We start from the raw sequence: 12,862 nt of genomic DNA on the forward strand, positions 1-12,862 counted from the left end.
TCCTGCAATGATCACAACCTGACCTGTTTCTACATTTGTTGAAGAGGTGGTGTTTGTTCAACCATGACTAATTTATCTGCTGCAGCTGCCAACAGGTTTGTAATCAGATTCAACTGTTTATTGCTGCTCCCATTGTTGTTGCAGACATTTCAGGAATATCTCATCATAATGTTGCTGAAGAGTTTGCAGGACTCAACTGTCACTAATGCTTCAGCCACAATTGCCCTTCTGGGTGAGGCTGTCTGGGGGAAAAAATGGGGAAACGTGTGCGGGGCATGCAAGTGGCTCGCACAAAATATCAAAATCCTAGACCGCTCGGTGAGCTCGTAGAAAGAAAATGTTAATGCACATTTTTTCCTTTGGGGCATGCCACGGGTGACAAACCAACACTCCAATGTAAATATGGGTTTTGGCGTTTTAATCATGTTTGTGTAGCATCTCTCTGATGATGGACTAATGAAAATTAAGTTTAGAGTATTTATTAATTAAAATTGTTGTGAATCGAGAGCAGATAAAGAATTTTGTTTGAATAAACTTGTATTTGTGACATAGGTGCCACAGTCTGCGCCCCACAATCTCCTTGCTCCCCTCCATTCGGATGCATCCACTTGCAGATAAATCGATCCATGAACATCTTTGTTTTCCTCGTCTGAGCTGGAATCTGGATCACAACTGTTCGACTGGATGGCTCTGATATTGTTGCACCAGTTGTAGAGGTTGAGGTTGTGAGGCGCTGTAAGCTAGCAGGAGAGTGTAAACAAAGGGATGATGGGAAATAAGGGAAAAACCCTGTGCGTGCAGCATTTGCTCGTGGTCAGTAAGAGGCCAGTACGCACACACCTCACTAACGAGTAGAGTCCGGCATGATGACACCACATATTAGTATATCTTGAAAGTCATAAGTTCACACAATTTGCATTATCTTTACAGATACTTCATGATACACTTACCAAACGCACAATCATTACACACTTCATGTCACTCCATATTTATCACGTCCCGTAACCCTTGTGCTACCCTAGGCACTTTAACATTGGGAGTTGGGTCATCTAGACCCACTAGACAGCGCTCTGAACCTTTTTTCTTCAATGATTTGTGAACCTCACTGGTGTCCATGGATTACATGAAATCTTTCCACTTTTATCCACCTTTGTCATGGTAGGGAGAACACGTCACTGCAAGGGTGGGGTCATCTAAGATAGCACAAGGGTTAAGAAGATGGATTGATAAATTCTATAAGAACACACCATTTTTATCTCTGATCCACCACCACTGCACCGGTCTCAGCTTTTAGCAGGGTTTTTACATTTATTACTTTTCTCTAAGACCCATGATCTGTGATTGATACCAATCTGAGACAGAGACACCATGTAGCACATTCTGCACCTGAACAAGGATTTTTCATCACAGATTCAAGACGCCTCATGCAAGATGCAGCAAAATGGCTTTAGAACATCACCAGTATTCTTGCTTTACAGTTGAGACAATGTTGTTATCTTTTTTCTTTTCATTTGGCCCCGAAAAACAGTTTGTTTTTATCTTTCTAAAAAGAATTAACTCAGAAATTTTGGGACTTATGTACTATGCTTAAGGCAAATTCCAATCTGTTTTTTCCCATGATTTAACCTCAAAAGTAAATTTTGTCTTATATGTCGCTTTTTAGTTACCGGTACTTTAATTACCATATTTTTTCTTTCAATAACTTGTACAATATTTCTTGTAATTACAGTTTATTCAGTGTTTATCATTTTAGGGGTTCATCCTCTGTCCTCCGAACTGACATTCTGACTGGAAATATCTATATTGTAAGCAGAGCTGTATTTCCTTCTTCTTGTTACCTTATTTTACTCTGTTGTTCTGTCATTTGCACTTTCATTGATAAAGCAAAAAAAAATAAAAACACAGTAAGGTAATTGACAAAGTTAATTTTTTCTAACGGTATAATTCACAAGTCTCTTTGCAAAAACTGTTATAAAGGAGTGAGGGGAGGGGGACACCTTTTTTTTATAGGGCTGTCATATTATTCAGCCCAGCACAGTACATTGCAAAATTTACTTTTCTTTGTAAAGGGTAATGTCATGGTTTTCAGGCGAGACAGACCCAGATGCTGGAACTCAGAATGATCAGTCGGGTAAGTAACTTGGTAAGTGAGTTTAATCACAGGAAAAGTTGAAGAGAATAAATCCTTTGACAGGAGGGAATCCGGACGTGGCTCGTGGCGAGGCTGGAGGGAACACCGCGGCTGGAGGACTCCGAGCTCGGTTCAGGACGGCAGATGAGTGACGGCAGACTTCCACACAGGTGACCTTCGTTTGGGTAAATCCGTTAGGAGTTAACGAACTGGCGTCGATGAATGGGTTGGATCTCCTTAAGAGTAGGCAGGTTGATGAGATGAAGTGGTCACAGCTGGAGGAAGTCAGGAGCAGAGCTGAGGGGGCGGGGCAGACCGAGGCACCGTGACAGTACCCCCCCCCTAACGACCGCCGCTGGGCGGTCGAGGCCGACGATCCGGGTGGGCGCGGTAGAAATCGGAAATGAGGGAATGGTCCAAAATGAGGGAACGGGAGATCCAAGATCGTTCCTCAGGACCATAACCCTCCCAGTCCACCAAGAACTGATAACCGCGCCCCCGGCGCCGGACATCCAAAACACGGCTGACAGTAAACGCCGGAGCGCCGTCGATGAGCCGGGCGGGTGGTGGGGAAGCGGAAGGCGGGCACAATTCACTGTCCATAACAGGCTTGATCTGAGAAACGTGAAAGGACGGATGGACTCTGAGGGCTGCCGGAAGGTGAAGACGGACACATGAGGGGTTGATAATGCGATCTATGGTGAAAGGTCCAATAAAACGTGGAGCCAGCTTGCGGGACGTGGCCTGGATCGGAATATTTTTAGAAGATAACCATACTTTCTGGCCCGGTTGGTAGTCGGGGCTTGCCACCCTGTGGCGGTTGGCAGTACGGCAGTTATCTTCCTTGGAGCGACGGAGGGCCTCTTGAGTCTGGCGCCAAATGAGTTGGCAGCGTTGAAGGTGGTCTTGGACAGATGGAACGGTGAGATCTAGTTCATGGGATGGAAACAGAGGAGGTAAATAACCCAGAGATGCTTCAAACGGTGACACACCCGTGGCAGAGGAGGGATGTGTGTTGTGGGCGTATTCCATCCAGACCAAGTATTTAGACCAGTCAGAGTTGTTCTGGGCGGCTAGGCAGCGGAGCGCAGCTTCCAGCTCCTGATTGGCCCGTTCTGCTTGTCCGTTCGATTGGGGATGATACCCAGAAGTAAGGCTGGTGGCACCTAAGGCAGAACAGAAAGCCTTCCAGACTTGAGAAATGAATTGTGGTCCGCGGTCGGACACAATGTCTGCAGGGATACCGTGGTGTCTGAAGACGTGATTTACCAGGACCTCTGCTGTTTCAGAGGCTGTGGGTAGCTGAGGGAGAGGAATAAAGTGGACAAACTTGGAGAATCGGTCGATTACGGTGAGAATGACTGAGTTACCCTGAGACACGGGAAGGCCCGTGACGAAGTCGATGGAGATGTGGGACCAGGGACGGTTCGGCGTGGGCAGAGGCTGCAATAACCCCGAAGGTGGAGAGTTGGAAGTTTTAGAACGAGCGCAGGTAGAGCAGGCGGTGATGTATTCTCTGACGTCCTTATTCATGGAGGGCCAGAAAAAGCGTCTTCGTATTAGATGGAGTGTACGAGTGACTCCTCCATGACAGGCGATGCGAGAGGTATGAGCCCAGGTGATGACTGCCGACCTTACAGATGCGGGGACATAGAGAGTGCCGTTAGGAGGAGTGGGGTGATCGGGTTCCTCACCTTGCGCCTGAATAACTTTGGTTTCGATGTCCCAGATGAGATTGCCGATGATGCAGGTTTCAGGAAGAATGCTGGTGGTAGTCTTGGGGTGTTCGGTGTCACAGAATTGGCGTGAGAGGGCGTCCGGTTTGATATTTCTACTGCCGGGTCTGTAAGTGATGGAGAAGTTAAAGCGGTCAAAAAACAAACACCAGCGGGTTTGGCGGGAGTTGAGCCGTTTGGCAGAGCGCAGGTATTCCAGATTTTTATGGTCTGTCCATACTATGAAAGGTTGAGCCGCTCCCTCCAGCCAATGACGCCACTCTTCGAGAGCCAGTTTTATTGCCAGGAGCTCCCGATTGCCCACATCATAGTTGCGTTCCGCCGGAGATAATTTCTTTGAGAAGAAAGCACACGGTTTTAGCTTTCCGGATGTTTCTTCACGTTGGGATAAGACAGCTCCAACCCCGGAGTCGGAGGCGTCAACCTCCACCACAAATTGCCTGGAAACATCTGGTTGAATGAGGATGGGGGCTGATACAAACAGTTTCTTAAGATTACTGAAAGCGGCTTGAGCCGTGGAGTCCCAGAGAAAAGGTATAGCAGTGGATGTGAGACGTGTGAGAGGCGCGGCGATAGCACTGTAATTTCGAATAAAACGGCGATAGAAATTGGCAAAGCCAAGGAATTGCTGAAGCTTTTTACGTGACGTGGGGGATTCCCATTGGGAAACAGCGGTGATCTTGGCAGGATCAGGTCGAATACTGCCAGCTTCAAAAATGTACCCGAGGAAAGGGATGCTGGTAGTGTGGAACTGGCATTTTTCGGCCTTTACGAACAACTGGTTTTCGGCTAACCTCTGAAGGACAAGGCGCACATGGTTCTGGTGGTTCTTGGGATCTTTGGAGTAGATCAAAATGTCGTCTAGATACACGAATACAAACTGATTTAGAAAATCTCTGAGGACGTCGTTGACCAAGCGTTGAAAAGTGGCAGGAGCGTTGGTTAGCCCAAACGGCATCACAAGATATTCGAAATGACCTAGCGGAGTATTAAATGCAGTTTTCCATTCGTCGCCTTCTCTCATACGCACGAGGTGGTAGGCATTGCGAAGGTCGAGTTTAGAGAATATGCGTGCCTCCTGAATGGAATCAAAGACCGAGCTGATGAGTGGGAGAGAATATTTATCTTTAATAGTTATTTGGTTAAGTTCGCGGTAATCTATACAAGGTCTGAGTGATTTGTCTTTCTTCTCGACGAAGAAAAATCCGGCCCCGGCTGGGGAAGAGGAGGGACGAATGTGACCCTGAGCTAGGGCTTCCTGAATGTAAAGCTCCATAGCTTTCTTTTCGGGACCCGAAAGGTTAAACAATCTTCCCTTGGGCAGGGTGGCGCCCTCGAGAAGGTTTATGGCACAATCATAAGGTCTGTGCGGTGGTAAGGAAGAAGCCTTCGATTTACTGAACACAGGTTTTAAATCATGATAAAGGTCCGGAATATTGGAAAGGTCAATAATTTCGGGTTCACTGCTCGAGGGCGTGGAAACGGAGGATAAGGCCGATTGGAGACAGTGACCCATGCAAAAATCACTCCACCCCCTGATAGTAAAACGGCACCAATCGAGGTGAGGATTATGGAGTTTAAGCCACGCGAATCCCAATACGACAGGAGTTTGGGGTGTGCGAGTGACAAAGAACTGAATGAACTCGCGGTGATTCCCCGAGGTAATAAGCATAACCGGCTTGGTGCGATGGGAAATAATGGACAGATGCTGTCCCCCCAACCCAGCAGCATAGACCGGAGAGGGGAGTTGTTCAGTGGGTAACGCTAAGCGCCCAACGATACTCTGATCTATTAAATTCTGTTCTGCGCCTGAATCGACCAGCGCCTGAAAGTCAAGAATTCGGGATTCGTGGCATAACTTGACCGGAACAAACAAGAAATTATTATGAGTGGGACAATCCCCCCGCGACCGGTCTCTTAACGGGGGGTTCTGGAGTTTAAACGGCGGGAGCATTGATTAATCTGATGGTCTAATTCTCCACAATAGAAACACGCACCTTCGTTGCGACGTCTAAGCCGCTCCTCGGCGGTGATTTTTGAATGCCCGATCTGCATAGGCTCTTCTGGGATGGTGCGAGGAGTATCAGACCGAAGAGTGGTGTTACAGTCCATGGGAGTGACGAGGGGGGTTAGCGTAGTAGTCTTCTAATTTCTGTTAATGTTTGTGACATACCATCGAGGCGCCGAAAAAGTTCCTGTTGAGCCGATGCTATTTGGGATAGCGCGTCAGCTTGGCGTCCCAGGATGATTCCTTGTTGGCTCACGGCGTAGCGTAGACCATCTGAGTCAGCTGGGTCTGGGTTTTGGCCAGTTCGTTCTGTCATGGTTTTCAGGCGAGACAGACCCAGATGCTGGAACTCAGAATGATCAGTCGGGTAAGTAACTTGGTAAGTGAGTTTAATCACAGGAAAAGTTGAAGAGAATAAATCCTTTGACAGGAGGGAATCCGGACGTGGCTCGTGGCGAGGCTGGAGGGAACACCGCGGCTGGAGGACTCCGAGCTCGGTTCAGGACGGCAGATGAGTGACGGCAGACTTCCACACAGGTGACCTTCGTTTGGGTAAATCCGTTAGGAGTTAACGAACTGGCGTCGATGAATGGGTTGGATCTCCTTAAGAGTAGGCAGGTTGATGAGATGAAGTGGTCACAGCTGGAGGAAGTCAGGAGCAGAGCTGAGGGGGCGGGGCAGACCGAGGCACCGTGACAGGTAATTTCCTTATGTTAGATTTTTCACAGTAAATAAAGTCTAAGAATTGTCTTAACTGTTAACAACATAGAAAAAGCTTAACGTGTAAGTATCCTCCTGAGTGAGTAAAATCCCCTTAAGAAGGCCAGAGTATCTGAAAATGTGCAAATGGCATGCCATTGTCTTATTTCCAAAGTACCATCCAGGGCCATTTCATACATGAACCAATGGCCCCCCACTGCTCTTTGCTTTCATTCCTCTCTTTTGGAAATACTATATTGTCCACAGAGTGTAACAATCCTTGAGAGGAGGCATAGCGAGATATCCCTAACAGGCACTTCTGTCAAACACATCACCATTTCTGTGCCCATTGATTTGTGTTGCCTTTGAAAATGGGCTGTTTCCTTCATGTCAGTTGAAGCTGTAATTGCGACTTGCTTAAATGATTCAAATAAGGTGGTCTGGTGGTCTTACCTCTGCCTCCCTTCTCTCCCATGCTACTGTCACCCTCACTTATTTCATTACGGATTCAGCAGACTTGACAAAAACAGCAGGGGTGCACCATTGCACTGTGCTTAACCAGCCTGGACGAGACAAAGAAGTGGTCAAGCAGGGCAACAAATCACACTAAATGGAGCATTTGCTCTCTTTGAAGCCTAGTTATGGAAAACTGATAACAGCATCTAAAATACTGAATTGTATAATAAATGCTGAAGAAGGAGTGTTCTTCTCCTAATTGGGTGATTTTTGGTGGGAGGGAGCATCTATATTCTTTCTTGTATCTAAAAATGAGCAGTGTGAATCTCTAATAGCCTGAGCACAGTTAAAAGGTGGTGGTGGGGGGGCCATCCTCGTATTCTTCTCCTCTAAGATATCCCATTCTGTCTTTAGGCTGACAGATAAACATGTTCTCTGCTGGCTAATTGCACTCCAGTTTCTACCCAACTTCAGTTGACAGGATTGCTCTTTTTCTGTTAGGCCTCACATCAACAAGGAAGGCCTGGCACTGCTGGAGTAAAGCAATGACTGCAGATATAGTGAGAATTTGCAACTTATCAAGGATCTGAGCAGATTATTTACCTCATATTACACTATGCTACTTTATAATTCAGCAAGTTTTAAGAAAAAGCTGACAGCTATCAGATTTGTTGAGGTAATAAATCTGACTTTAGTAGAGCTGACAGTATTAACATGGACTAAACATCAATTATAAAAAGTAGGGGTGTAACGATTCATTTTAACAGCGATGTGATTCACCGACAGAGAAGCTTTGCTTGGGTTCCAACCAATTGAAGCCAATTCCCCCTCCACTAAAAGCAGGCTTAGGAGAATCTGTCAATTGAACATTCAACAAAAGGCTATCTCAGTTCCTAACTTGAATAAAATGCATTACATTTTGCGAAAAAAGTCTATGTGAGTTCTACTTTTTGGGACCTACAGCTACTTCCTATTTGGAACGCGGGGGTAGGGGTTACTCAGTCCAGTTCTTATTTACTGTCAGAGTTCATAGTCGATATTGGTTCATTTTAAATGACCTAAAATTGATCCAGGACATCTTCAGCCAAACATTCAACCAGTGTGACTCAGAGATGAATACTTTGTACTGAACAGTGCAGGTGAAGTTTTCCAGATTTCTTGTATTTCTTGTAAGATAATCAAGTGTAAATTAAATAAGTGAAAAATAATTAAGGGCAAATCCATTCACATTTTAGTTATGTGAATTGCAGCCCACTGTTTTTTTTCCACATAAAATAAAACAAACGGAGCATTATTTGAACATTGCACCACACTGAGGGGTCACATGTCTTTGCAAAATTCCATGTTTCTACACATTGGACTGGAATGATGAACTGATCATTATTTCTGCCATCACATGTGTGATGTCTGCTGTGATGCACTTGGTCATTTTTTTGTTATAGTAAAATAAACATACTGTGCCTCAAGCCAAAAGGGTATTTCCCAATATCCATGTAATCTTTTCTTTTTCTTTTTTAATTTTTAAAACAACCTTATAATGGTAGAGGTTGATTTGATTAACAACTTGCTTCAGACAGATCCATTTGGTTTCATCATAGGATTTGATTAATTGTTACAATCCTAAATAAAAGCAATAAACTACTTTAAAAACGTAAAGAAATTCAGAGTTCTCTTCTCACAATGAAATAAAGATGTTTAAAATCAATATACAGCCATATACATCAATATACATGTGGTGAGGATCCCAAAAGTATTCAGTGGAAGTACCTTTGTCTGAATGGGCAGCAAGTGGTCATGAAAGATGCAAGTCCTCAGTTGGACACTGGCTCCCACAAGTCAGATGAATAATACTACAAAGGCCTGCTAAATCATTGAGAAAGATGCTCTGCTCTTTCGAGACAGCTCTGGTCCAGCACAACAGCACTAACACATCAGATCAATGAAGAGGCAACGAGGCCTGCCTTCCTCCAGATGAAGCCTTTTGCTTGCTCTCTGAGGGAGAATTCAGAGCTCAGGAGGAATTTCAACTCTAGCATCGGGTTCAAGGAAAGAAAAAGCTGATTAGGGGGAAGCTTGAAAGCCAGCTATAAAAGCTGTGCTGGCTGGAATATGAGACGGGAATTCTTGAAAGTTAAATGTGCATGGAAGGATCGGCTGTTTTAGATATGAAGGGGCAAACGATTCTCTTTTTCAGATGCATGGTGACCATTGCAAGGAGTATTGGGGGTCTGCTTGTATTACACTGTTGAAGACACGACCCGAGTGTGGGGCAAGGTCATTACAAACATATTTCCTTTGAGTGTGCAGAGGCTGTAGCCTGGACAGAGAGAGTGAGGGGATACAAAGCATGTTGTTTAAGTAAAAGCCTCAAGAACATTATGATTTATTTAAGTGAGGAGCAGATGAATAATGTATTGGCTATATGGAGCATGAATCTCTTTTGTACTAATTGTCAGGAAGAGTTGTATCCAGTGCACAAGGGGTGGAGGGGATAGAGGACCCAGAGATCACAAGGGCGCTGCAGCTCAAAGCGGTCCTACAGCTAAAGCTATTGACTTGCAAATGAGCTCAAGCAGGCTAATTAATGGGGGGCTAATGAAAGCGGTGGTTGGGCTCAAGTGTAGAAATAATCTAGGACCCCGTTTCACTCCATCCTTTTTTGACTTTCTGTATCACCAGTTCCCTGGCCGGATCATTGCCCCACCCCAGATGGCTTGTGTCATTGAAGTTGATTGCGACGTCCATCAATATGTGAACAAAGTTGTTGGTGCTGGGGTTCACCAGAGTTGGGATGGGGGGGGGGTGCTTGCTAAAATTAGCATTCATTTGAAGAGTCTTCCCCAACCCTCACTCCCACTCCAGCTTTGTTATTTATTCTGTAGCTTTTAGCACATTTTTGAGATGGGGAGGGATGGAGTGGGGTTTTTCGGATGAGTGACAGGCGTTAATGGCAACTTTTGCACTTTTTTTTAATCTCCTGTTTAGATGGCAGAGACTTTGGCTGTTGTGTACAGAGAAAAATCCCAAGGCTCTTTCATACAGCCTCACTGTACCACCTCTGTTCCTCCTATGTTCTCCTATATTGCTCTGCATGTTCCAGAATGCCATCACGTACAAACTCATCTGTGTTGTTGCCATACCTTCTTAAAAGTTAGTCATACAGTTCTTACAAAAAGTTAAAGATCCAAAGGGATCGGCTTTCCTATACTGTTATATAGGACCAAAGACATAACTCTCTGAACATGGTTTGTTTGTAAAGATGATTTTAAAGTAGATTAACAATGGCACTGTGCACACATTGCCATGTAATTGGCGACAAAAACTATACAAACAGAAAACAAAAATCTGAAAATGAGGGAAAATATGAATGGGACAAACCATTTTTGTCTTCAGCTAGCCCGCTACATATGCTTTATGCACTTTTTTAAGCTTTTATGGGATTATTGTTCACACTGCAGCTTTCTATGCAGGTTTTTCACAACTTCCTATTTTTGTGTCTAAAAAATTTGTTAAAGCCCCACTCCAATAATCTCTTGATCAATTCTAAAAGCATTCCCAGTGTTCTTTTACTTATGATTATGTCTTTTTTATTTTTTATTTATTTAACTTGTCCAAGAGCTAGGCAAACAGATGAGAGCTGAAAGGCCTTTTGTGTTGAACATATTTTACATTTACAACAGGGGTTATGAATCTTATGATACACCAGATATATATCTAGATAAACCCCTTTTGTAATTTCAGCTAAACTTTATTCATATTAATCATTTTTGTAAATATGATTAGAAGAGGGATGAAAAAGAGAGAGGGATGACAGATTAATGGGGGGGGGTGTAGAGGGGTGATTATAGTAGCGAGGGTGAGATCATGAAGCGTCAGAAAGCAACAAGTTGCTGAAGCTTTATAATCCCAACTGACAGGTTAAGATGCATGAAAAATCTAAAATGGGCGGGGCTTGTCCACACGCACTCAAATGTTACAAACACACCTGTTGGCTCCAAAAGTGTTCACACACAAACAAGTCTACATGGACATACTACTACTAACATTCACACACGCATACTTATACATTCAGACTAAAACATGTTAAACATTTCCTTCAGTCACGCAGACTGTTTGTGCAAAGGTGAGAGGATGTGAGTGAGTGAGTGTTTATGTTCTTCTTGGGTGGATGATTGAATGTAAAAAGAGGGGGAGGGCCCAGCCGCCCCCCAACGCACAGTACAGCAGATAGAGAAAGACCGCTTCCGGGCAACCAACTCCGCCACCCCCGGCAGGGCCAGCGGGACCGCCACAGCGGCCCCCAACGCTAGAGAGCAGGGGGGTGCAGGGGGTAGAGAGAATAAGCCCCAGCCTGACCCATAGAGCAGCCTCCCCACTGCGCCCAGGAGGCCCAACGAGTGGCCCCACCCCAGAGGGGCACCCCAAGCCCCAGACATGCGGCAAGGCAGACGGTGGCCTCCCCGCCCAGGAGGAGAACGCCCAAGAGGAGCGAGGATCCACAAGGGGTGAAATAAATATGGCCCGACCAGGCTCACCCGTGGTTGGAAAATGTGAAGAAGGCCGGGGCCCAGGGGCCAGGACCAGAACCCACACCACTGGGACACGGACACCCCCTAGCTCAGATGCGATATGATCCCCGGCTCCCGGTCTTGCCAGAGAGCTCTGGGATCCCTCTCCCTGCGTGGAGAGAGGGCCGACGGGTCCAGGAAGCCAGCACCCCGGGGACAGGGCTGCCGTGACAGAGGGCCCATGTTCCCTCCACCAGGGATGGGGCGGGGGGCAGAACATCAGAAGTCCCTCTTCCTTGTGTGATGTATGTGTGTTAGTGAGCGTGTGTGTGTTTGTGTATGGGTGTGTGCGTGGGAGTGTGTGTTTTGTGATGTAAAGGGGGTGTGTGTTCTAAAGGGTGTGGTTAAAATTGGTGGGTAGGGACTAAGGACATCTATTGCTTGCTGGCAGTGATGTCCAAGCACCCCCCTACCAAGGGTCCCAGATGTCTAAAGTGCAATTAAAACCGAGAGGAGAGGCATGTTCCATACGGCAACCAAGGGAGGGGGGCCACTGCCAAGTAGCTCCTCCCCAAGGTGCATCGCAGGCCGACCCCCACCACTCTCACCCTATTAAATGGTTATATGAGGAAGAGGGTCGGGGACAACTGGAGGACTGACCCCGGTGGTTAATCATTTTGTTCAGTAGTTAATCAGCTGATTCTGTTGCAGAGAAAAGCAACTTTGCATGTTAACTATGAGCCAGTATAATGCAAAATGCTATGCTCCAAAGTCAATATTCTTTCTGAATCAGATGCACGATGATTGCGTAAATGGTGGCAGAGCTCCAGTAGGTCAGAGAGGGTGTGTCATTTAGGCATTCAAACAACATCTCTGGTGTTAAAGGGTTATAACCTTAGCAGCAGTCTATGGTCAACAGGAAGAATATCAATCGCCAAAATTCTACTTACCTCCTCTTGAGTCTTCAGCTGAGGCCAACATTGTCCAAAGAATCAGTTTAGTAGATTCTGGGGCTTCTGCATCTTTGATGAATCCAGTCTTTCTCATGTCAGGGTCCATACATTTGACAGCCATACAGAAGCTACATGAATCATACAGTAGGTGTCCAATGATTTCTTTTTATGGGATGCCAACATTTTATGTGCAGCTGGAATCCCAGAATTCTGTACAACATGTATAAGATAAGATGAGATAAAGATAAAGATACTTTATTGATCCCAGCTTGGGAAATTGGGTTGTTGTAGCATCAGCTTTAGGCTCAAGATGCAAACACACAAACAATAGGGGACCACAGAGAACAGATCAATCAATCAGAAAAAGAAAC

The 12,862-nt window shown here is 45.5% G+C and overlaps 2 long non-coding RNA genes across 2 annotated transcripts; both read left to right on the top strand.

Annotated features, from left to right (window-relative positions):
- The first annotated feature begins 2,075 nt into the window (after positions 1 to 2,075).
- Positions 2,076 to 2,303, top strand: LOC144994515 (uncharacterized). Its single transcript, XR_013658077.1, has 2 exons — positions 2,076 to 2,131; positions 2,195 to 2,303. It is a non-coding gene; the product is annotated as an uncharacterized LOC144994515 (long non-coding RNA).
- A 3,803-nt stretch (positions 2,304 to 6,106) lies between these two features.
- On the top strand, positions 6,107 to 6,414 carry LOC144994514 (uncharacterized). Its single transcript, XR_013658076.1, has 2 exons — positions 6,107 to 6,242; positions 6,306 to 6,414. It is a non-coding gene; the product is annotated as an uncharacterized LOC144994514 (long non-coding RNA).
- Positions 6,415 to 12,862: the final 6,448 nt, after the last annotated feature.

This window comes from Oryzias latipes, chromosome 9, assembly GCF_053564925.1.
Source record: "Oryzias latipes strain Hd-rR chromosome 9, Olatipes_Hd-rR_3.1".
Classification (NCBI taxonomy): Eukaryota; Metazoa; Chordata; class Actinopteri; order Beloniformes; family Adrianichthyidae; genus Oryzias; species Oryzias latipes.